General features: G+C 36.7%; 1 long non-coding RNA gene across 1 annotated transcript; it reads right to left on the bottom strand.

The window, feature by feature from the left end:
* Positions 1-18,611: 18,611 nt before the first annotated feature.
* LOC311603565 lies at positions 18,612-22,808 on the bottom strand. The gene is made up of 2 exons (XR_014781132.1): positions 22,041-22,808; positions 18,612-18,641 (listed from the first exon to the last, which is right to left on the bottom strand). It is a non-coding gene; the product is annotated as an uncharacterized lncRNA (long non-coding RNA).
* Positions 22,809-23,029: the final 221 nt, after the last annotated feature.

The raw sequence follows: 23,029 nt of genomic DNA, 5'->3' as shown, positions 1-23,029 counted from the left end.
TTTGGACTTCAGTTTTGTGCAGAGTGATAAATATGGATCTATTTTCATTTTTCTACATGTAGCCATCCTGTTATACCAGCACCATTTATTGAAGATGCTATGTTTTTCCACTGTACGGATTTGACTTCTTTGTCAAAAATTAACTGTTCATAGGTAAGTGGGTTTGTTTATGGGTCTTTGATTTGGTTCAATTGATCAACCAGCCTATTTCTGTGCCAGTACCATGCTGTTTTTATTACTCTTGCTCTATAGTACAGATTGAGATCCTGGCTGGAGATTCTGCCAGAAGATCTTTTTCTTTTTTGTATTTTATTATTTAATTAATTTATTCAGATTAGTTCTCAATTGTTTTCCCTTCACTTGTATTCACCCATTCTTCCTTCCCTCCTGATTTCGCCCTAATTGCCTTCCCTAGGTCTATGACCAAGGGAGACCTTTTACCCCAATATGTTGTTATAGGCCATCTTTAAAGTCTCATCTTGGTAGCCTGCTTATCCTTTCTCTGGGGGCCACCAGACCTCCCTACTACTGTGAAGTGAAAATCTTTTATTGTACAAGATCATTTTTAGCTATTCTGGGTTTTCTGTTTTTTCATATGAAGTTGAGAATTGATCTTTCTAGGTCAGTAAAAAATTGTGTGGATATTTTGATGGGAATAGCATTGAATCTATATATTGCTTTTGGTAAGATGGCCATTTTTAATATGTTGATTCTCCCAACCCCTGAGCGTGGGAGACATTTTCATCTTCTGAGAACTTCTTAAAATTCTTTCTTCAGAGATTTGAAGTTTTTTTCATACAAATCTTTCACTTTCTTGATTAGAGTTACACCAAGATACTTTTTATTATTTGTGGCTATTGGGAAGGGTGTTGTTTCCCTAACTTCGTTCTCAGCCCATTTGTCACTTGTATCCAGGAGGGCTACTGATGTTTTTGAATTGATATTTTATCCAGCCACTTTGCTGAAAGTGTTTATCAGGTGTAGGAGTTCCTTGATAGAATTTTTCGGGCCACATATGTAAACTATCAAATTATCTGTAAATAGTGATTGTTTGACTTCTTCTTTTCCAATTAGTATTCCCTTGATCTCCTTTAGTTGCCTTATTGTTCTAGCTAGGACTTCAATACTGTGTTGAAGAGATATGGAGAGAGCAGACAACCTTGACTTGTCCCTGATTTCAGTGGGATTGATTTAAGTTTCTCTCCATTTAGTTTTATGTTGGCTATAGTCTAAGTGTATATTGCCTTTATTATGTTTAGCTTTGTGCCTAGTATCCCTGCTCTCTCCAGGATTTTAACATGAATAAGTGTTGGATTTCTGTATAATGATTTTTTGACATCTGAGATGATTATGTGGTTTTTCTCTTTCAGTTTGTTGATATGATGAATTACATTGATGGATTTCCATATATTGAACCAAATCTGCATGCCAGGAATGAAGTCTACTTGGTCATGGTGAACGATAGTTTTGATGTGTTCTTGAATTCGTTTTGTGAGTATTTTATTGAGTATTTTTGCATCAATGTTCCTAAGAGAAATTGGTCTGAATTTCTCCTTCTTTGTTGAGTCTTTCTGTGGTTTAGGTATCAAGGTGACTATGGCCTTTATAGAATGGGTTTGGTAATGTTCCTTCTATTTTACAGAATAGTTTGAATAGAATTGGTCTTAGCTGGTCTCTGAAGGTCTGGTAGAATTCTGCGCTGAATCCATTTGGTCCTGGGCTTTTTGTTGTTGTTGTTGTTGGAGACTTTTGATAACTACCTCTATTTCCTCAGGTGTGACAGGACTATTCCATTTGTTTACCTGATCTTGATTCAACTTTGGTAGTTGGTAGCTAACAATGAAATTGTCGATTTCATTTAAGTTTTTGAATTTTGTGACATATAGGCCTTTGAAGTAAGACCTGATGATTCTTTGGATTTCCTCAGTGTCTGTTGTTATGTCTCCCTTTCCATTTCTGATTTTGTTGATTTAAATACTGTCCCTCTGCCTTTTAGTTAGTTTGGCTACAGGTTTGTTGATCTTGTTGATTTTCTGAAAGAACCAGCTCTTGGTTTCCAATTTATTGATTTCAGCCCTGAGTTTGATGATGTACAGCCATCTACTCCTCTTAGGTGTGTCTGCTTCTTTTTGTTCTATAACTTTCAGGTTTGCTGTTAAGTTGTTAGTATGGGATCTCTCCAGGTTTTTTATAAAGGCTGTTAGTGCTATGAGCTTTCTTTTTACACACTTTTCATTGTGTCCCATAGGTTTGGGTATATTGTGCCTTCTGTTTCTTTGAATTCTAGGAAGTTTTTAATTTCTCTTTTTATTTAGTCCCTTACCCAGATGTCATTGAGTAGGGAGTTGTCCAGTTTACATGAGTTTGTAGGCTTTTGGTTGTTTCTTTTATTGTTGAGTTCCATGGTGATCTGAAAAGATACAAGGGGTTATTGTGATTTTCTTCTAGCTGTTGAGGCTTGCTTTGTGATCAAATTTTGTGGTCAATTTTGGAGAAGGTTTCCTGTGGTGCTGAAAAGAAGGTATATTCTTCTGTGTTTGGGTGAAATGTTCTGTAGATATCAGTTAGGTCCATTTGTTTCATGATGTCTATTAGTTTCCTTGTTTCTTCATTTAGTTTCTGTCTTGATGATCTGTCTATTGTCTATCACCTCTTTGTGCTGAGTCTTACAGAAAAATATAACTGAATGAATCAATGTACTGATCTTCTTTGTATCATCCATTTACATGCACATATGTGAGAGAGAATTCAGATCTCATATGTAAATAGGAAAATGACAGCTATTAGTAGGTTGCTACATGTTTACTGCACTTGAGTTTGTGTTACATAAGTTTTCTTAAAGTCTGATATAGGGTTTTTGGAAGGCGGGGCCATATAGGGGAAGAACATTCTCATCAATATTAATTTAGAAGACATTGTGAGCAGAAAAACAGTGACCATAATGTCAAAATATTTTATGAACTCAAGTATTTCCAATTTATTGAACCAAATTATTGAACCAATTTATAGGTAATTTTAGATCTGGAGTGCAAACCAATTATGTATTCAGTGCAAAAGGCAGCAGTCTAATAAGAAATGATAGAAACATCATTCTCTCATTTTTATGTGTCATAATACCTTTCTTCATAATAACCTTTCTTGAATCTGTTACTTTACCACTATGATTAAAGAAGTCTCTGTTCACCATCAAGTTTTCAGAAAGTGTTTAAATGAAGATCAATTTCCTAGTTATAGCAAGAGCAGGATCATTTCTGTTATCTATGAGCTAGGTATGAGGAAATATTATACTATATTTATTATCTGTATCATATATTATATCATATATATAATATATTATATATATTAATACATAGTTCTTGGTAAACAAACAGTTCATAGCAATATCATGTTTTAAACAAAAAAAAAAACCCATATATTTAGGCAGGTATAGTCATGTATTCCTTTAATTTAAGCACACAGAAAATAGAGACAGTTGGATCTATAAGAGTTTGTGGCCAGCCTTATCTACATAGCAAGTTTCAGCCTGTCAGAACTACATACTGATACTCTGTCTCAAAAACAAAATATCTAACCAAATATTTATGATCAAGGAGTACTATATTTTGTAGAAATATAATAAATTATAAAATTAAATACCTTTCTAGCATCTAGTATTTATAATTATAAAATAGGAATCAGTGAATAATTCTGTTAATGCATGATAAGATGATAATATAAATTATGTGTACTTTCTGGGCTAGATTCAATAAAAATATTACTTGATATGAGATAATATACTTGATATGGAATTAAAGGAGTAATTTTGAATAAATGGAAAGAAAGAAGATACACAAATTCAAGAGAGAAGCACTATAAAAATTAAAGAAAGAAGTAAAGATTGTTTATGAAATTACCAGAATTATTTGGAAAAATGGGTGTGAAGAGAATACATACTCTGTCCCATGTGGCTACATTTTATGGACTAAACACTTGGAAATTAGAGGAAAATGTGACAACCATCACAAAGCTGGTTTTGAAGCTGGAGATGTGGCTCAGAGATTAAGAGCACTGACCGCCTTGGCAGAAGACTGGGGGTTCATTTCTTAGAACTCACATGGCAACTCATGACTGTCTCTAATTCCCGTTTCAGGGGACCTACTGCTCTCTTCTGCTCTTCTTAGGTACCATGCACAAGTGTGCAGCACAGAAGAACATTCGTAAAAAATATACACATAAAATTAAAATAAATAATTCTTAAGAATAATGAAAACATGGTTCATTCCTTTTCTAATATACTTGAGTATTTAGTGACTATCATGGTGTCTATGTCCTTATTGTGGTCCAGCATATTTTTTCCTATACAAATTCTATCCAAACAATAAGTGAAGGTCAGAGAGAAGTGATGGTTTGTGTTAAGTGATTTTTGGGAAAAATATAGTAGCATACACAGCTATGATAAATTTTATTACTATTACTTAACATATTATAATTAGACCTGTTCAAAACACTATTCAATGTGGTCTCAAAATACTTCAATTTATACGGGTAACTCACTTTTAAAAGTAAGACAGTTTCAATGGTTTTTTTCCTGGGAAACCCTAAAACTATGAAAATACTTTCTAAAGTAGAATAAGATGCTGATATAAACTGGTGACACGTATGACTCATAGCTAAAGCATATGAATTGGAAAATAATTCTTTCATCATCCCTTATTACCACTTTAGAATTTGCAGATGTTCTTACAAATGTCTCCCGTATTTTGATTGATGAAGTGTTATTAGTGATACTTTCTGAAGGACACATTCAAGTCATAATGATGTATTTGAGTAGATTTAAGGGTATGAGCCAGAGTAAGCGGTTCATATAAAGGAACAGCTATGGCAACTCAAATCCAAATACATACAGAGACCAATTTTAACTTTACACATGTGATGTCAAATACATCTAAATGAAGTGTCACTGCAGTGTAATCTTGTCATCACCTCACTCTCTGACTGGATTTCACTTCTCTCCTTTATCACCTGATCACCTAGTTTCATTCATGTTCTGTATTTAGTAAAAATTTAATGTATTAATATATATATATATACAAGTGAAAATGTGACTTCTAAATGTATGTTCACAAGATATATAAATTCACTCTTAAGTTTGAGTTTTTAGACTGATCCCACAGATTCTGAACAACTGGAACAACTCTTTTGAATTTTGCCTTAGTATTTATTAGTTTCTTTTAATTTCATGAAAATATTTCCTCTTTCCCTTTCCTGTTTCCAAATCCTTCCTTATAACTTTCCACTTTCCTTCCAATTCATGACCTCTTTTTTTATTAATTAATAAACACAACTATATCAATATGTACTGCTACCTGTATGTATGTTTTAGGGGGCTGATAATTTGTCCCTGGACAGCCAATTGATGTACTCTTCTCTGGAGAAGACAATCATTTAAACATCCATCTTTCTTCAGTTCCATATAGGCCTCATGGAGTTCATCTCATTTATGCATTAGATAGATAAATGCCTCTACTGTGAGCCACAACAAAAAGATGTGAAAGATAGTGACAGAAACTGAACTTTTTATACTCTATGGGGACATCAGTGGCTATCAGTAGATAACTTATTTTTCATGCACAGAGCAGAAAATGTAGTCACTAGAAAACATCTATCTGCTTATACACTACTACATGCTTGAGTTGTGTGTACAAAGCTTTCTAGTAGTGGAAAATGTTCACATCAAAGACGATGCTTAGTGCACTGCTTGAGGTGTTTGAAAACACATTCCATGTCTGCCATAATTCTACTCCAATCATGTCCAAGGCCAGTATCAACGTGTTCTGTAAAATGTCAGTGTTTATGGTGTTTATTAGATGTGTACTATTTTGACCGGAGAAGTTTTTTTTTCCCATTCATTCAGAGAAAGGCCACTCTTTTTCTTAAGAATGGCTTAACAAGTTCCCTTGAAATAAAACCTACTATAATTGTCTTTAAACCTTTGAAATAATCTTTAAATTAAGAGTTTCATGACCTACAAACAAAGCTCATTTTTTTATATACTCACAACAAATTTTATGAGGTGTCCATTGGCTAAATTTGAACACGGGGTCTAGGTTTGCTGCATGCATTATCCTTGGTTGATGCATCACTTTGTCCAGGGCCCCCTAGGTCCAGATCTGATAGCCTTGGTGGTCTTCCTTTTTGGCTCCTGAATGCTCTGGTCCTTCCATCCCCCCATTCTTCACACCACTCTCAGCAAACCATCCATAGACTAGCTATGTGTTCTAGCAGCGATCCAGATCCCTGCTGGTCTCCATGTGATGGAGTTGCTGGGTAACAGGCCCTGGAGATGAACTCTGGTGCCTGGGACTTGATCACTTCCCCATGCAGGCTACCCTAATGAGGTCTGATAGGCTGTGGTCAGACAGCGGGGAGGAGCTGCCCACAACCCCACCCCACGAACACCATCAGAGACCTAGGGGAGGGGAATAGAGCAGAAGAATGTGGCAACGGGAAGATATGAGGAAGGGGATAACAAATGCGGTGTAATGTGAATTCTTTATAATAAATACAAAGTTTTAAACATTTTCTTAATTTTTATTAAGTCTGTGATTTACGTCTAATGTTTACATACAAAGAAACTATCCTCTGTCTGTTACAATGGTGTTTGTTTGAGCATTATCAACTCAAGGTTATTAATATGTCTGTTCAGTCAGCTTAATCAATCATTTTAAATTTTAAAATGACTCCTAGTTTCTTTTTTTTAAATTTAATTTTATTTTTTCTCCTTTATTAATTTATTCTTGTTACATCTCAATGGTTATCCCATCCCTTGTATCCTCCCATTCTTCCCTCCCTCCCATTTTCCCCTTATTCCCCTACCCTATGACTGTTCCTGAGGGGGATTACCTCCCCCTATACACAAATGACAAGCTTGCAGAGGAAGAAATTAGGAAAACTATACCCTTCACATTAGCCACAAGCAATATAAAGTACTTAGGAGTTACTGTAACTAAGCAAGTGAAGGACTTGTTTGAAAAAAATTTCAAAACTCTAAAGAAAGAGATTGAAGATGACATGAGAGGATGGAATGACCTTCCTAGTTTCTTTTAAATGCTTTCAGTTATATTGTGTATTAAAAAACCACAATTTTGGTATTGTGCATAGAATACCAGACCTAATTTTAACCATCAAATAAAGATATTTGAACATATTTAACTTCTCTTTTTCTCTCCTTTAATGTATTATCTCCTGAGTTTATTATTTTATATTAAAAAATTTGAACATTTTTTCCTGAAATTTTTCATGGACATTAAGGACTAAATCTCAATTATTTAACATTGGAGGAAAAGTTAACATGAAATACATTCCCATTATTTTCCAATAATCACTTGACTTTTTAGTTAATTATGCCTCAGTACTTTGATAGTAATATAAATTTAATTTTTCAACATCAACAATTCATATTTTACTTTACTTTTTTATATGATGTTTGTGTCACTAATAAGGTAGTGTGTTACCTTTACCTTCTGGTATTGTATCTCATGAAATGATTTCAGATAAATTCATGGAAAACCTGACCAAATCTATTTTCAACAACCATAGATTAGTCCATAGATAACCTCATAGCTAAGCCCAAAAATAAGATACATTTCAGGAGCCATTTATTTCATTATTATCTTATTCAGCCTTAACGATTGCTATGACAAAACACCATAGCCAAAAGAAATTTGGGGAGGAAATTCTTTATTTAGCTTACATTTCCATATTACTAGTCATCAAAAAAAAAAAAAGCCTTTACAAGAACTCAAAGTCAGGATCATGGAGGCAGCAGCTGATGCAGTGATGCAGGGGCCATGGAAGGATGCTATTTAGTGGTTTGACTCCTTTGACTTGCTTACCCTGGTTTTTTATAGAACTTAAGAAAATTGGCCCAGAGTGGGTACACTAACAATAGGCTTGACCTTTCCCCATCAATCACTAATTATGAAAATGTCCTACAGACTTGTGTATAGCCTGATCTTATGGAGGCATTTTCCCAATTGAGGATGTCTGATGACTCTAGTTTGTGTCTAGTTGACATAAAACTAGGCAGTACAATGATCATAGTTCCATTTATTAATTTTTTAACATCTTAACTGTGGATGTTGGAATAAAGCAAGGACAGCATTCTGCAAATTGTCCATGATTTTCACATTGGCAGAATAAAGTATGGCAAGAAGGATATTTTTTAAAATTATGAGCCCTCCTCTTAACCCTAAAGTTCCTTGTAGTTGAAACACAGGTCATATATCCTCTGTGATGCTGGTCATGACAGAAGATCATTCTCATTTTAATCCCAATGTTGACTTGGGATATGACTCTGTATTTACTTACATCTATGACTTGGCTGTATGTCAAAACTTGGAAATCATAACTGAGTTGCTATATGTTTTATGAAGGAAAGGAAATGAGGGAATGCTCAGGAATTCAGTCTGCTTATCACAAGTTTCTTCTTTTGAAACATAGTCCCTTCTCTACTATCTTTTCCTTATGACCAAAGGCAATTTCATTCCAACTGTGCAAATGACAGGGATATTCTCTTAATGTTGGGATTTTTTTCTTCATAAATCCTACAAGTATATATTTAATTAAACATTATGATCCAACCTAAACGCGGGTTAATTATTCCAAGAATGATCAATTCAGTGATTAAAGACAAAAGTCTTTGAAAATAGTTATATGTGAAATCATCCAAAGTAGTGGCATTTCCAATCATTTCAGTTACAATGTGATATCATACATGTGTTAAAATTATGTTTAAAATTAACATTTCATAACAACTATTTAAATATTCTGCTTTTTCTATTTCAAAAAAGGCAGTATATGCTGAAATGATGTATATCAGACCTGATGTACCTATAGAAAAATATTATAGGAAACTATGTTCCAGACCAGAGGCCTAATGTATGGTTTTGTTTTGGTTTGGTTTAGAAATGGCAACAAATAAAATATTTTATCAACTTTTACATCACATTTAAAAACTTACTTGTGAAACAAACAATTTGATATTTTTAGTGTGATTATTGAATTGGGGAACATAACATAGAAAATCATAAAGCTTTATCAATTCTGGCATAGAATTTTATTTTTTTGCCTTTTAAGAATAGGCATATAAAGAAAACATCAAATGAGAACAAACAATATAGAATGTTCCTCTGGAAGCTATTTTATAAGAAGTTTTAAAATACTTTCAGGGATCCAAAAAGTATGACTGCTGAACTTCATTTAAATATTTGGTTCTCCAATTGTTCACTTGTCTGTGCAGAAGTTGGTTCAGTGATGCTTTTGTTATTGGTGTCCTGATGAATGCATTGTTCTCTGTAGCTAAAGTAAGCTTACATTTCTCAACATTTTACCTCAGGTCCTTTTTACAATGACCATAAAATATCATTGTATATTGTGTCTCAATAAAGTGACACAAATTTAAAATACAATGTTTTAGTTATTTATTTTAATATTAATTCTATATATTTTCAGTTTTATCGGGTTTATAAATTTGTTTTTAGTGTATTTGGAAACAAGAGGCTGCCTGAAGTTTTTAGGAGAAGAACTTGAGATCTTCTTGACTTTCTGTGCATTCCCTGTGAATTTTTCTGCTCATATCTGCATTTATACAGCCAGGTCAAGCTAGCTAAAGCCACTGATAGAATTTTAAATAGCTTGTCAAAGTGAGACTGTCAGGATAGAACTATAGAGATGAATATAGACACCAAAGGAAACTGAATAGGTTCCCTGAATGCTTGTGTAATTCTCCCATTCATATGGTGGTAAACCAGCTTGGTACAAGTTTTAACTTTATTTTGACTATCTACAAATTGCAGGACAAGTGATTATTTCTTTCTAAATGCATCTACAGAACATTGTTTACAGGACATTGTTTATAGAAGGAAGTTTGGTAAGGCATTGGTCAGCTGCCTACATTGGACTGTAAGTTCTTACCTATGAAACAGAAACATTATAAACACAATTCTGGGTTGATGGTAGTGGATAACTCTGAATGGATTCTCCACAGGGTGTGATTTGACAGGTACTTCATGAAACCCAGCTGCAATAATAGATAACAGACAAAAAAAGATAAAAATGAACAAGTCTCCAAAGTCCTGTGGAGAGATACTTCTTCACATGATAGCGGGATGGATAAGGGCACGTCCTTTATATTCATCTGCCAATCCCTCCATCTTTAAAATTGTATGTGGCAAAATATTTGTGGTTATGGTGTTGTTAACCATTCTGAGGAGGATAATTATTCTGAATCATCATTGTCGTTTTGAAATGCAATCTTTATGTGGCCTTATAAGAGGGAGGCAGAAAGATTTCAAAGAAATTAGTTGAAATTAGAAGAAAGACCTAAATTTAACATTGGAAACACTGATATTGTCAAAGAAAGATGGGGAAAACATTTTTGGATATCCATTGTAGGCAAGAATATTTTAAGATAACCCTAGTAGTACATGAAACTACAGTGAAGATTGACAACTTGGATAAAATTTAAAAAGCCTTTGCAGAACAAAAAATTATCTGTTTATACAATGAACATACAGAAGAATAGAAAATCTTTTTCAGTCATATCAGACAAAACGTCATTGTTTAGAATGTACAGACAACTAAAACCTTAAACATAAAAATTAAACAAACAAACAAACAAACAAAAATTATTCCAACCATGTATGAATCAATGACTTGAACAGACAGTTCTAAAAAATGAAATACAAATGGTCTGGAGAAACGCATTTTAGGTTCTTCTGAGAACCTGGATTCAAAGGAAACTCATAACCTTCTGATACTCCAGTGTATCTAAAGTCTTTCTGTGGCGTCCATGGTCACTAGACAGATATGTGGAGTGAAGGAATGCATGCAGGTAAAATACCCATATACATAATAGTAAAATTAAACAAATTTTAAAGAAAGAAATACAAATGGCTGAAAGTATGTTTTAATTGTCTATCTCTAATAATAAGAGAAATATAAGGAATTTGGAGTTCCATCTCACTAGTCAAATTGCTGTCATCAAGGAAGCAAATGCCCCTGAGAATGGAAAGAAAGAGAAAGACTTATCTACAGTCTGTGGGATGATAAACTATTGTAGTAAATATGGAAACCAATGGAGAGGCATGTCAAAACTGAAAACAGACCCTCCATATTCTCATTCTGGAACATTCCTGGCCGTATACCTTAAGGATTTTATTTTCTACTCCAGAGACACCAGCACATATACGTAGATGATCTTAACACAATGGTAAAAACATGTAACCAGCCTCCTGCCCATCAGCACATGAGTGGAAATGAAAGTGTAGGCAAGTTCAGTGGAATCTTCTGCCTAAAGATAAATTGAGATTTGCAAGAATTCAAGGAATTGGGAGATACTCTTTTAAGCAGAATGATGTGCTTAGGAAGGCAAATCATGCATGCTCTTCTCCTAAGTAGATCCTAGTCTGCTACATGTGTGTATTCAGGAGAAATAAAATACAAAGAAACTAGAAAGGTATCCAAGATACAAGTGGGGGGGTATAAGAGAGGAAGGTGGTAAAGATAATAAAGTAGAAGAAGGTATTTTCATCAAGGGATTACAGCAGGAAAAGCTGGGGGAAAAGAAAAGAGGGAGAAAGAAGAAAGATGGGGGTTTGACCAAACTAAAACAGGAATAAAAATTCATATAGAAATCTGTTACATTAAAAAATAATCCAAAAATAAAAAAATAAAATAACTAAAAACAATATAAAACAAACAACCTCCCTCAAACAACAACAACCAAACAAAACATGACGGGAGACATACAGCAAAAGACACATGTCAGCAGATACCAGACACTGAAAGATAAAAAAATAAGCAATCTGATATATTCTTATTTGTAGTAATTATTATTAATGGGTCAGACTTGGAGATTTCAGTTATCAAAATTTCATTAACCTTTGTTTCCCTTTCCCTTATTGTGGAAGACTTGAAAATATTCCCATTTTTGGTCCTAAAGACCCCACTTGGAAATGTCTACAACTAAGAAACAACTTCTGTGAGGTAGCACAATACAAAAGTAGCACACAAAAACCTGAGCCTTACTATATACAGATATTGAGAAAGATATTAGAAAGTAGTACCTTTCACAATAGCCTCCAAACAACAATAAAACCTTGAGGTCTGTCTATCTGATCTTATGATTATAATGAAGGGAAGTTCATTAAGACACAGAATGATTCTAAGGAGGAGAAAGAAATCTATGTTCTAAGGGACGGTTCCCTATCCTTCAGGGAAACTCATCAAGCTCAGGAAATAAACAACCAAACAGCTTCCAGAAGTCCAATAAGGCTTAGATTTACAGGCCCATCCTTCCCCATGCAAATATAAGTAGGAAGGACAGCTTAGAAACCTTTCATATGCCCAGAAGAAGCAGAGACCAGTCAAGCAGCCTTGTGGCTCAGACCAATTGAGCCACCCAGAAAAGACACCTTCTAACCTGTTGAGCTTCCTGCAGGCTGTGCAATGTGCTCCAGGTTTCCAGCTTTATTAAACTGACATGAGTGTTGGAGTGGATATTGGTGATAGAACTGATTCTCAGTGATTTTTACTACTATAAGAAACCTCTCATCCATATACCTATAAGTAACCCCCATAAAACTCATTGGGTGGCTTTGATTTTACTGTACTTTTGTGATCAGAACCCTATTAGGAGTAGAAGATTTTTTTTAACCTCTTTCCAGGAATAGTATCATATCATATCTGTTCAGCCCACCCTTATCCCTAGGCCCTAGAATCACCAATTTTCTTACTATGTAGATATGCCATGTCTGGAATGTCATATATTTAGAGTCATATTTTTTTCATTCTTAATGCAAAATTCACTTTCCTTTTGTGCCTTTTTAAGGCTAGATATGTTAAGTCTTTTTATATTAGGCAATATTTTTTTCTTACATGATATTCTAGTAACCTGTTCCTTTAATTGATATTTGGATGGACATTTATTAGTATTTGGGCTCTAATATATGTGTGGTGTCACTCTTTTCTCCTTAAACATACAGCCTTGAATTTACAACCCTGTAGAGGAATGTCGTGCTCTACCTCTTTTTATCCTTTTGATAAAATGTTTATTAAGGCATCTTTTTTTTTCATTTTATGGTTTTTAATATTGTTTAATTTAAAGAGTTGAATTCAGGGGACAGCAATTCTTTATCAGGTCTCTCTTTCCATGTTATAACTTATAATAAGTTTTTTCCATTCTCCCCTCATTGTCTTTTTCAGTACAAGCACCTTTAATTTTGATGCAGTACAACTTACCACTGCCTTTGGCATTATGCAGATAAGTCAGGAGCAAACCAAACCCATCTTCTGACACACCTGTACTTTTGCTACTACATTTAGACTATGACCATTTAAAAGTTAATGTTTGATGTCAGTATAAAGTCTACATCAAGATTTGTATTTTCATATGTAGATGTCCAGTTGATGAAGCTATATCTTTACTATGGTCTTGTCATTGGCTGTTTGCCAAAGACAATTTACCTTTCTATGAGTGTAATTTTGTGATCTCTATTTTTACTTTAACTCATCTGTTTAACTTTTTTAAATATCTCATTGCCTTGGTTACTATAACTTTGTAGAAAATCTTGAAGTGACAGTGTTATTTTTTTACTTGGTTCTTCTTTCATATTGGAATTTCTTGAGTGTTTTATCTTACTTTATGAACTTCAGAATCAGTTGTTTATAAAATAATTCCCTGAGATGTTTGTTATTCATATTATATTGAGTTTATAATTCAATATTGGAAGAACTAATAACTTGCTCACAGTCTTTCTATTTATGAACAGTGAATACATCTTCATTTATGTATGTCTCCTTTAATATATTTTATCATAGTTTTCCCTTTTTCTATTTTAACTGGAGGATTCATTCTGTCAGATTACCATTTTATTAAAGGAGGTCTGGCTGGTGGAAACACTGTCATGTTTTCACTTGTGAACTTTACCTCTTTCTTGGTGTTCATAATATCATAGCTTCTCTTGGGTAGTTTTTATTTTTTTTTCTATTCTATAATACATCTTGCTTAGATAACTATTGATATATTGACTTCATATTCAATTTTTCTTTTTTAATTTTCTTTTTTATTAATTAAACATTTTACATATATATTTTTATTATTACACATATATACAATAAACTACCTATAGCAAGAAGAACCATGACACAATATGGAATTATATAAATGTTACATTATTAATGTGTTGGCTATTTGTGATTTGGCAGCCTTAAAGAAAACATCTTTCCTATCTTGGTAAGTCTAAAATTTTGAATGTAAATCAATCTCCATCACAGCTCACCATTATCAACTTAAAACATCTATCTAAATCAAAAAATATCTTAATCCATAAACAACTAAGCTACCAGGTCAACCCCGTTAGAGACTTGAGAGGAAATAAACTTGATTACCTATGTATGCTGGGAGTGCAAGTGAGTAGCTTTCCACATGAGAAGATGACAGAGACAATTTGCTACCTAAATAGTCACCCAAAACTCTCTATAATGCTGAAGCATCTTTTTCAGACTTCTGGCCCAATATATCTGACAGACATATTTGTGAGGCAAGAACTATTGAGGACCTGCTTACTCTGTCTTGGCAGAGTGTGGTCATTGACTCTGCCTACATCTAAGCTTGCCCCTTTTTAGGCTTGATTCCCACATTTGAAGCCAGCTCCATAAGAATGCTCATTATCTTCTTTGTGGTAGGTGGGGTGTTGCCAAGAGTTAATCTGTCTCATTTTCAGTCTCTGAGGTTTTGGAAACCTTATCTAACTATCCTGTCTTTCTATAGAATCATGTTTATCTGCTGCACCTAAGATGTATATTCTTGTGACAAAGCAGACTAGTAATTGACATGAATGTGATTTTACCAACTAACAGCCAACTTGCATAACATATTTATGCTAAACAGCCTGCAGTAGCTCAGATTAAAGGGTGGGAAAACTGTATTCCAAGCAAATGGATTCAAGAAACAAGCTGGAGTAGCTATTCTTGTATCTGATAAAATAGAATTTAAAGCAAAATTAATCAAAAGAGATGGGGAAGGTCACTACATGCTCTTCAAAGGAAAATATACCAAGATGATGTCTCAATTCTGACATGTATGCCCCAAATGCAGAAGCCCACACATTTGTAAAAGAAACTTTTCTAAAGCTTAAGCCACACATCAAACCCCATACATTAATAGTGGGAAACTTCAACACCCCTCTTTCCCCATAGACATATCCTCAAGACAGAAACTAAATGGAGAAACAAGGAACCTAATAGACATCATGAAGCAAATGGACCTAACTGATATCTACAGAACATTTCACCCAAACACAGAAGAATACACCTTCAGTTCAGCACCACAAGGAAAACTCTCCAAAATTGACCACAAAACTTGATCACAAAGCAAACCTCAACAGCTAGAAGAAAATAAAATTAATCCCTTGCATCTTATCAGATCACAATGGATTAAAGATGGAACCCAACAACAAAAGAAACAACTGAAAGCCTACAAACTCTTGGAAAGTAAACAACTCCCTTCTCAATGACATCTGGGTAAGGCAAGAAATAAAAAGAGAAATTAAAAACTTCCTAGAATTCAATGAAACTGAAGGCACAACAAATCCAAACTTATGGGATACAATGAAAGCAGTGTGAAGAGGAAAGCTCATAGCACTATATGCTTTTATATAGAAACTAGCAACTTAACCAAACACTTGCATGTTTTAACTCAAAAAGAAGCAGACACACCCAAGAAGAGTAGATGGCTGGAACTCATCAAACTCAGCACTGAAACCAATAAATTGGAAACAAAAAAAATTAATTCAAAGAATCAGTGAAACCAAGAGCTGGTTCTTTGAGAAAATCAACAAGACTGACAAACCCTTAGCCAAACTAACTAAAAGGCAGAGTGAGAGTATTCAAATCAACAAAATCAGAAATGAAAAGGGAGACATAAAGAGAGAGACTGAGGAAATTCAAAGAATCACTAGGTCTCAATTCAAAAGCCTATATGCAACAAAATTTGAAAACTCATCTTCAATTTTTCTTAACCTTTGAGTAGAATGTATTTCTCTGGTGTAGTTTTTTGTTTTTATTTTTATTTGGTTTCATTTTTGGTTGTTGGTTGGATTTTATTTGTTTTGTTTTAGTTTGGTTTATTTTTTCTTTTTTTGTTTTGTCTTTTGATACAGAGTTTCTCTGTTGTAATCCCGCCTGTAGACCAGGTTGACCTAGAACTCAGAGGTCTGACTGACTCTTCCTCTGGAGTGCTAGAATTAAAGGCATGTACCACCATGACCTGGCCCTCTGCTCTTTTTTTTTAATATTTTGGTCTAAATATACATATTGAGAAACATATATTTCCCCTTTTCTAAATTGACACTGCATTTGTTATTACCTTGCTCTTATAGAAATTTTAAAATTATATTATTCATTTAAAATTTATTCGTTGTTCTATGTATTTTTGTGTAAGTTACTGAATTCTTGGTTCTTAATTAGTCAAAGAATATGTGTTAATTTCATTCATAAAATAGATTCTTCCAAGAATTCTGATAGATTATTATTCTAGAAGTAAAAAAGCAAATTTTATACAAGAATGCGAATACATGTAATACACAGCACAATGAATTCTAACTGGTAATTTGAGCATTTTGTTGACTCCTTCTTTGATGACATAATAGATTTCTATGATTGCTCACATACCTCCTTGCTACTAGATTATAAAACTATTGTATTCCTCCATTAAGAGCAATATTGTCATAAATATATTTAGTATGGCACTTGAGTATGTAGTAAATTTTGTTTACATCTTGGCTTTAAGCGTTATGTTATTTCTTAATTAATTTGTAAATTTGTCATGCAATGTATTTTCATTATGTTTTTTCCTCTCCCTTAACTCCTCAAAGATCCATCCCTACAACCTCAACTTTATGTTCTTTCTCCTAAAAATAAAAGCCACACATCACATAGCCTCTTTTGTGTGGCCAATTATTCTTTATCATGAGGCTGCCCGGGAATGTGTTAGATATACCCGGTTTCACTCCTTGAAGAAAATTGATTCTTCTTGAGCTAGCAGGCATCAATTGCAAATATCTTCTTTGTCTGTGGTGGGGCTTGGGGCCCACTTCCCCTTTTCTCTTCTGGAATTTTATCCGGCTTGAGCTTGTACAGATCTTCTTCATGCTATCACAATATCTGTAAATTCATATATACATCAGTTACTGTATAAATCTTTCATTAAAGCATGTTAGTTCTCTCCCCAATACTACATGGCTTGCTGTCATTCAGTATAACTTTTGCCTCTCAAGTAGCATCCTGTTTCTAAATTGTACACCAACTAACATGGACAGTACTTCAATATGACCTTAACTAAAACTTATATTTATTATTAATTTTACTGCACAGGAGAATAAAGATCTGTAATATTTACAGCCTACCGCATAAATGTTCAATTAAATTGTTTATAGTTAAAACTGTGAAATTTACAGTGTAGTAAATTGACCTTCTGAAATTATCATCTTATATTTAAATGATCAGTATCAATGGTTTTACATAACTGAGCTCTATTAATGAGCTGCAGTTAAGGGAATGGATGATCACAGGATGTATACTGGAAATTTGTTTTCCTTCCTTGGTTGTTACTGGACATTGTAGTAGATGTCATTAGAACAGCTCTTGCTGGTTCTATCTATTCCAAATCCTTTTATTCCCCACAATTTCCATGATACACTCTTAAGTTTCATTCACCAATCAGTAACATAATTATTACTGTAACACCAAGTGTAGTGTGTACCCTAAGGGAAAGGTGATGAGGCAGTAGAAGACCATTGTACCAACTCTGTCTAGTCCCTCTTTCAAGAAAGAACATATTTTTCTAGAAAAATCTCAGGAGACTTATGCTTACACCTTACAAATCAACCAAATGAGCTCATCCTAGTCTGCAATAGAAATTGTGACGGCTGCAATCACTTATACCATGAGTGAAATTGTGTATCCGATGGTAAGGGAAAAAGGAGGTGAAAACCTTGACAAGCCAATCAACTGATTCTTATAAAACTGATTCTGGATGTGTTGTAGACATTATTATAACAGCTACAGAATATCTGTTCATGAATTCAGTCCTACATAAAGCCAAGATAATTTCCCAGTCACCACATGATGAAAGAATGGGACAGAAATTTTAACACAAGTATAATTGTATATATTGGTAAGCATGTTTTACAAAATTACTTTAAAGTTTGAGGCACTTAATTGTATTTTCTACCTTCAGAAACAATACCATTCTTTCAAAGGCAGTTCACTATAGAGGATGAAAAAGCCATGTCAGATAAGTGACCACTATGGTTTATACACATACTAACATATCTTAGAAAAGTATGAAATTAACCTTCCAAAATATGTATAGCTTCAAGAATTATGAAACTTTTTGCAAATTAATTAAACTGTTGGAAGGATCCTGAGAGGAAATGTTTGGCCTTCAAGTGCAGCTTAATGTTAGCAAAAAAGAGACAAGTAAGAGTTAGCAGTATATAAATATTGGGTGTGTTCTTCTGTGGCTAGCGTTACCGTCTCGTCAGCAAGAACGACGCTGCACACACAAACAGGATCCTTCTGCAGTAAAGCTTTAATGCCTCTTGAGAGGAAGAGCATAAGCTTACAACACGAAAAACGGAGACAGAGAGCGCAAACAGCAGAAACCCATCCCTTATATAGGAAACTGTCCTCCGCTTAGGATGTGTCAGTCCCCGATTGGCTATTGCTCATCGGGCGAGATGATGCCATGGGAGAGGCAGAGCACAACGAGTGGAAAATCCCTTCGCACATGCGCAGATTAGTCGTTTGTCAGCATGGGACACAGGGTGTCAGCGCCATCTTGTAATGGCGAATGTGGGCGCGGCTTCCCACATCTCCCCCTTTTCTTTTTATTAAGAAGCAATAAGACACCCAACAGGGAGAGTGGAGACAGAGGTCAAATCCCCAAACAAAATATCAGGCCTGCATACACAACTCTCCCCTAAGCTCTTCACCCGGAGAGGTCATAGCCTGGCCCTGTGCCGTTTTTTCTGGGGGAAGGACACTGGGACACGCAACCTTCATGCAAGATGACATGCCTCCCTAGAATTAGCTCATATATGCCGCAGAGCCATTCTACTGCAATGCTTCGCTATGCAACTCTCCAGGGCTGCTGAAGCTTACTCACTCTACCTCGTGCAATGAGATGAGACTCTGAGGGTGCAAGAGCTGAGCAGCCAGCGACTTATTGCTTAAGCACGGTTAACCATATATGAGGGGAGGTCCCAGACTCTAAAGCAGCAAGTGCTTGGGTGATAACCACCTTGTCTCTTTTTGTTTGAGCCCTGAGTTTACAGACCAACCATAGGGTCAACACTAATCCACAGCAGATTACAGCTCAAAACAATCCAACCCCAACCCATTCTTTAAAGAAGGAGAAGGCTGAGGATATCCACGACGAGAATCCCTCAGTAAGTGACAGATCCAGCCGTGTGGAATTGACTTGAATGATAGCAGTCCGCAATTCTCTTAAGGTCTGTTCAAACTCCACTGTCCAATTCTGTAAAATAAACTGAGAGAGACTCTTTGACAGATTAGCTGCTATAGTGAAATTTTCATATTGAACCGAGGTAACACATAATCCAGGGAATTTTTGTTCACAGCCCAGTTGGGCCAGTTAAAACCACTTGTCGGCGCCGGACTGTCCAGCGGAAATAAGAAGCCAACAACCAGACTTCTCGAGATCTTTACTCAGGATTAAGCTCAGTGGGAATGGCCCCGAAGAAGGGAAGGGCCAAGCTTAAGTACAAATCAAGGGCCAATCAGCTCATGCCAGGTGTCACCTCCTCATAGGTCCGCGTCATCAGATCACCAGTTACCCTTGCACAGCCTTTTGCCATATAAGGACTTGTTTATCTTAGAGAGCGCTCGCCGTCGGGATGGCGGAAACCTGCGCCTTGTTAAGGCACGGCACATTGCAGCTCTCCACAGTCCCCCGTTTTATTTTGTAAGAGCAGGACGAAACGGGTGAGAGTAGAGGTCTGGTCTCCAGAGGGCACTGATGTTTGACCACCCATAACCCAGGTTATTCACCTTGATCATGTGCGGAACCCGCCCTGAAGTTTGGCCACTGATGTACAACAGAACTCAGCTAGGGGCTCGGCCCCAGCCTAGCTCTGGACCCGACCGACACCTTTTTCTGGAGGTGGGATTTTGGGTGTCAGCCCACATGCAATCAGACATGCTCTCCAGGAAGCCATTAACTGCAAACAATGTACCTCCTGTGCAGTGCTTTGCCTTGCACCCCGAACGTGACAAGGATCAGGACTTAAAGGCCGCCAGCCAAGCCTGAGGGGACTGTCCAGCCTCAATAGCATAGAAGGCTTGTGCAATTTGGGCACGGTCTGTTTCGGGATATGACCAAGCGCTAAAGAAACACAAGGCAGAGGAAGCTGATAATCAGAAGGGCCATAGCTAAAGCCTCGATACTTGCCCACTCCTTAAGATGATGCATAGCTTGTTGAATCCAGGAGGCAAGGCCTTCAGCGGTGGATACATCCACGCATGTAACAATGGCGGCAGTGCGCAGATCTCTTCAAACTCTGCAGACCAGTTCCCCTGGAGATAAGCTGAAAGACTCTTAGACAAATTAGCAGCACGTGTAAAATTGTTATATGGCACAGATATAATGCATAACCCTGACATTTCCATTTGCATCCGAGCCGAATCACCTGTTAGAAGTTTCAAAAAGGTCAGATGTATTCCAGCTGAAAGTAGTATTACCAAATGCTCCTCCATTAATCACGGCCATTGGTGTTGGCATCCTCAAACACTGGGAAGGTGGCAGGAGCCTGTTTCCAAACCTCTGGGCACAGAGATTGATAGTTCCCCTGTGGTGCTGATAAAGGTGAAGTGTCCGCATAAGGCGGCGGTGCCAGTTCTGAGGCACGCCAAGATGGCGGATTATCTCGTTTGGGCGTGGCCTCTTCCGCCTTCTTCCTCCTCCTACCCTCCTTGTGCTGTTTCTGCGCGAGCGACTCCATTTTTAGCATGAGTCTCTCAAGTCTTTAGTTTTCAGCAGCCCTTTCTGAGCCGCCCTGATCAGACATGACGAAGAGTTTCCCACTTTTAAAGGGTCTCCGAACGTCCCCCACTTTACCGCGGACTGAAAAACTTGTCTCAACAACCTGAGAACCCTCCCCCGCTTTACCGCGGACTGAAAAACTTGTCTCAACCTGTTCAATATCTCCAAAAATGCGCCCTGCAGCTTCTGTCATTCTGGCCACAAAATCGGAGAACGACTCCTCAGGGCCCTGAATAATCTTTGTGAGGTGCCTATTAGCTTCCCCTTTTTTAGAGAGTGCTTTCCAGGCCTTAATTGCAGTCTGTGAAATCTGAGCATAAGCTCCCCAATGGTAATTTACCTGATTTGCAGTAAATTGACCTTGACCTGTTAACAAATCAAAGGTCCAATCCCTCTGTTCAGGGGTAAGTGCAAGGGCATTGGCCCGAACCTGTGTTTGAGCGGCCTCGAACCACAGGGCTCTCCATTCCATATATTGGCCCATATCTGGAAGTGCGGCCTTGGCCACCATCTGCCAATCAGAAGGAGTTAGGGCACCAGTGCCAATTCTTTCTAACATTACCAGGGTGAAATTTGCATTAACCCCATATTTGCGAACAGATTCAGCCAAGTCCTTTATTAGATTGAACTCCACTGGCGCATGGACTCGACCCCCATTCTCTGTTTCAAACACAGGAAAAAAATTATGTAATTTTTTACGAATCTTTTCCGGCCAGAAGGAAAATCCAGACTGCAGTTCGTAGGGTGGAGGAGCAGTGGGTGCCACCCTGCGAGATGAATTGAGGGAGGGTTTTTTATTACCCTCTCGTTCGTCTGGGTGGTATCTCTCTTCCTCATACCTGACTGCCTCTTCCTCTAATTCGGCTTCTTCCTCCGAATCAGGAGTCTCATTGTCAGAGGTATTAAAGCTCATAGAGCTATCAATATTCAATGCCTCAAGATCCTTTAAAGGATAAAACCTTTGCGATATTTTTCCTGGCGGTGAACTAGGTCCTGAGGGGGGTTGCATTCCTTTTACAGGAGGGTCCTGAGCTTTTTTCTTTTTACGGGCATTCTTCTTCCCGCCCGCTTTTTTCTTTTTATGGGCATTCTTCTTCCCGCCCGCACCCAACCTCTCACTACGTTCGGTTTCTGACATGCTATCCTGAACTTCTAGGGCAACCTGTCCTTCATCTACTGCCCTCTTGACAATTATGGCAGTAAACATTACAGCTAGAATCAGCCCAAGAATTTCAGAAATATGCATACCTCTCCGAACTTACCAACCCTGCAGTTCTGAATCCTCCCTGTAGTCAGGGGCTCTCCGAAGGTGCTGACGATGGTGTGGCCTTCCCGGGTTTCGGCACCATATGTGGCTAGCGTTACCGTCTCGTCAGCAAGAACGACGCTGCACACACAAACAGGATCCTTCTGCAGTAAAGCTTTAATGCCTCTTGAGAGGAAGAGCATAAGCTTACAACACGAAAAACGGAGACAGAGAGCGCAAACAGCAGAAACCCATCCCTTATATAGGAAACTGTCCTCCGCTTAGGATGTGTCAGTCCCTGATTGGCTGTTGCTCATCGGGCGAGATGATGCCACGGGAGAGGCAGAGCACAACGAGTGGAAAATCCCTTCGCACATGCGCAGATTAGTCGTTTGTCAGCATGGGACACAGGGTGTCAGCGCCATCTTGTAATGGCGAATGTGGGCGCGGCTTCCCACATTCTTCAATCCTTGGTAGACTCATTTTACCACTGAAAAAGTTTCTGTTTGAGTATTGGAGCAGACAGAACAGAAGAATCATGAAAGACATGTTGTTGATTATATGGAGTTTATCAGAAGCATTATTAGGTCTATGGAGAAACAAGAAAACAAGAGCATAATAGCAGATCAGAGAAGCATTTATTTTTGCCTCAGCATCAGTGACAAACACCATGGTGG

The sequence above is a fragment of the Acomys minous genome, assembly GCF_964271855.1.
Source record: "Acomys minous genome assembly, chromosome: 1".
Classification (NCBI taxonomy): domain Eukaryota; kingdom Metazoa; phylum Chordata; class Mammalia; order Rodentia; family Muridae; genus Acomys; species Acomys minous.
The sequence above is the reverse complement of the archived record's forward strand: the minus strand, read 5'-3'. Positions and strand labels throughout refer to the sequence as shown.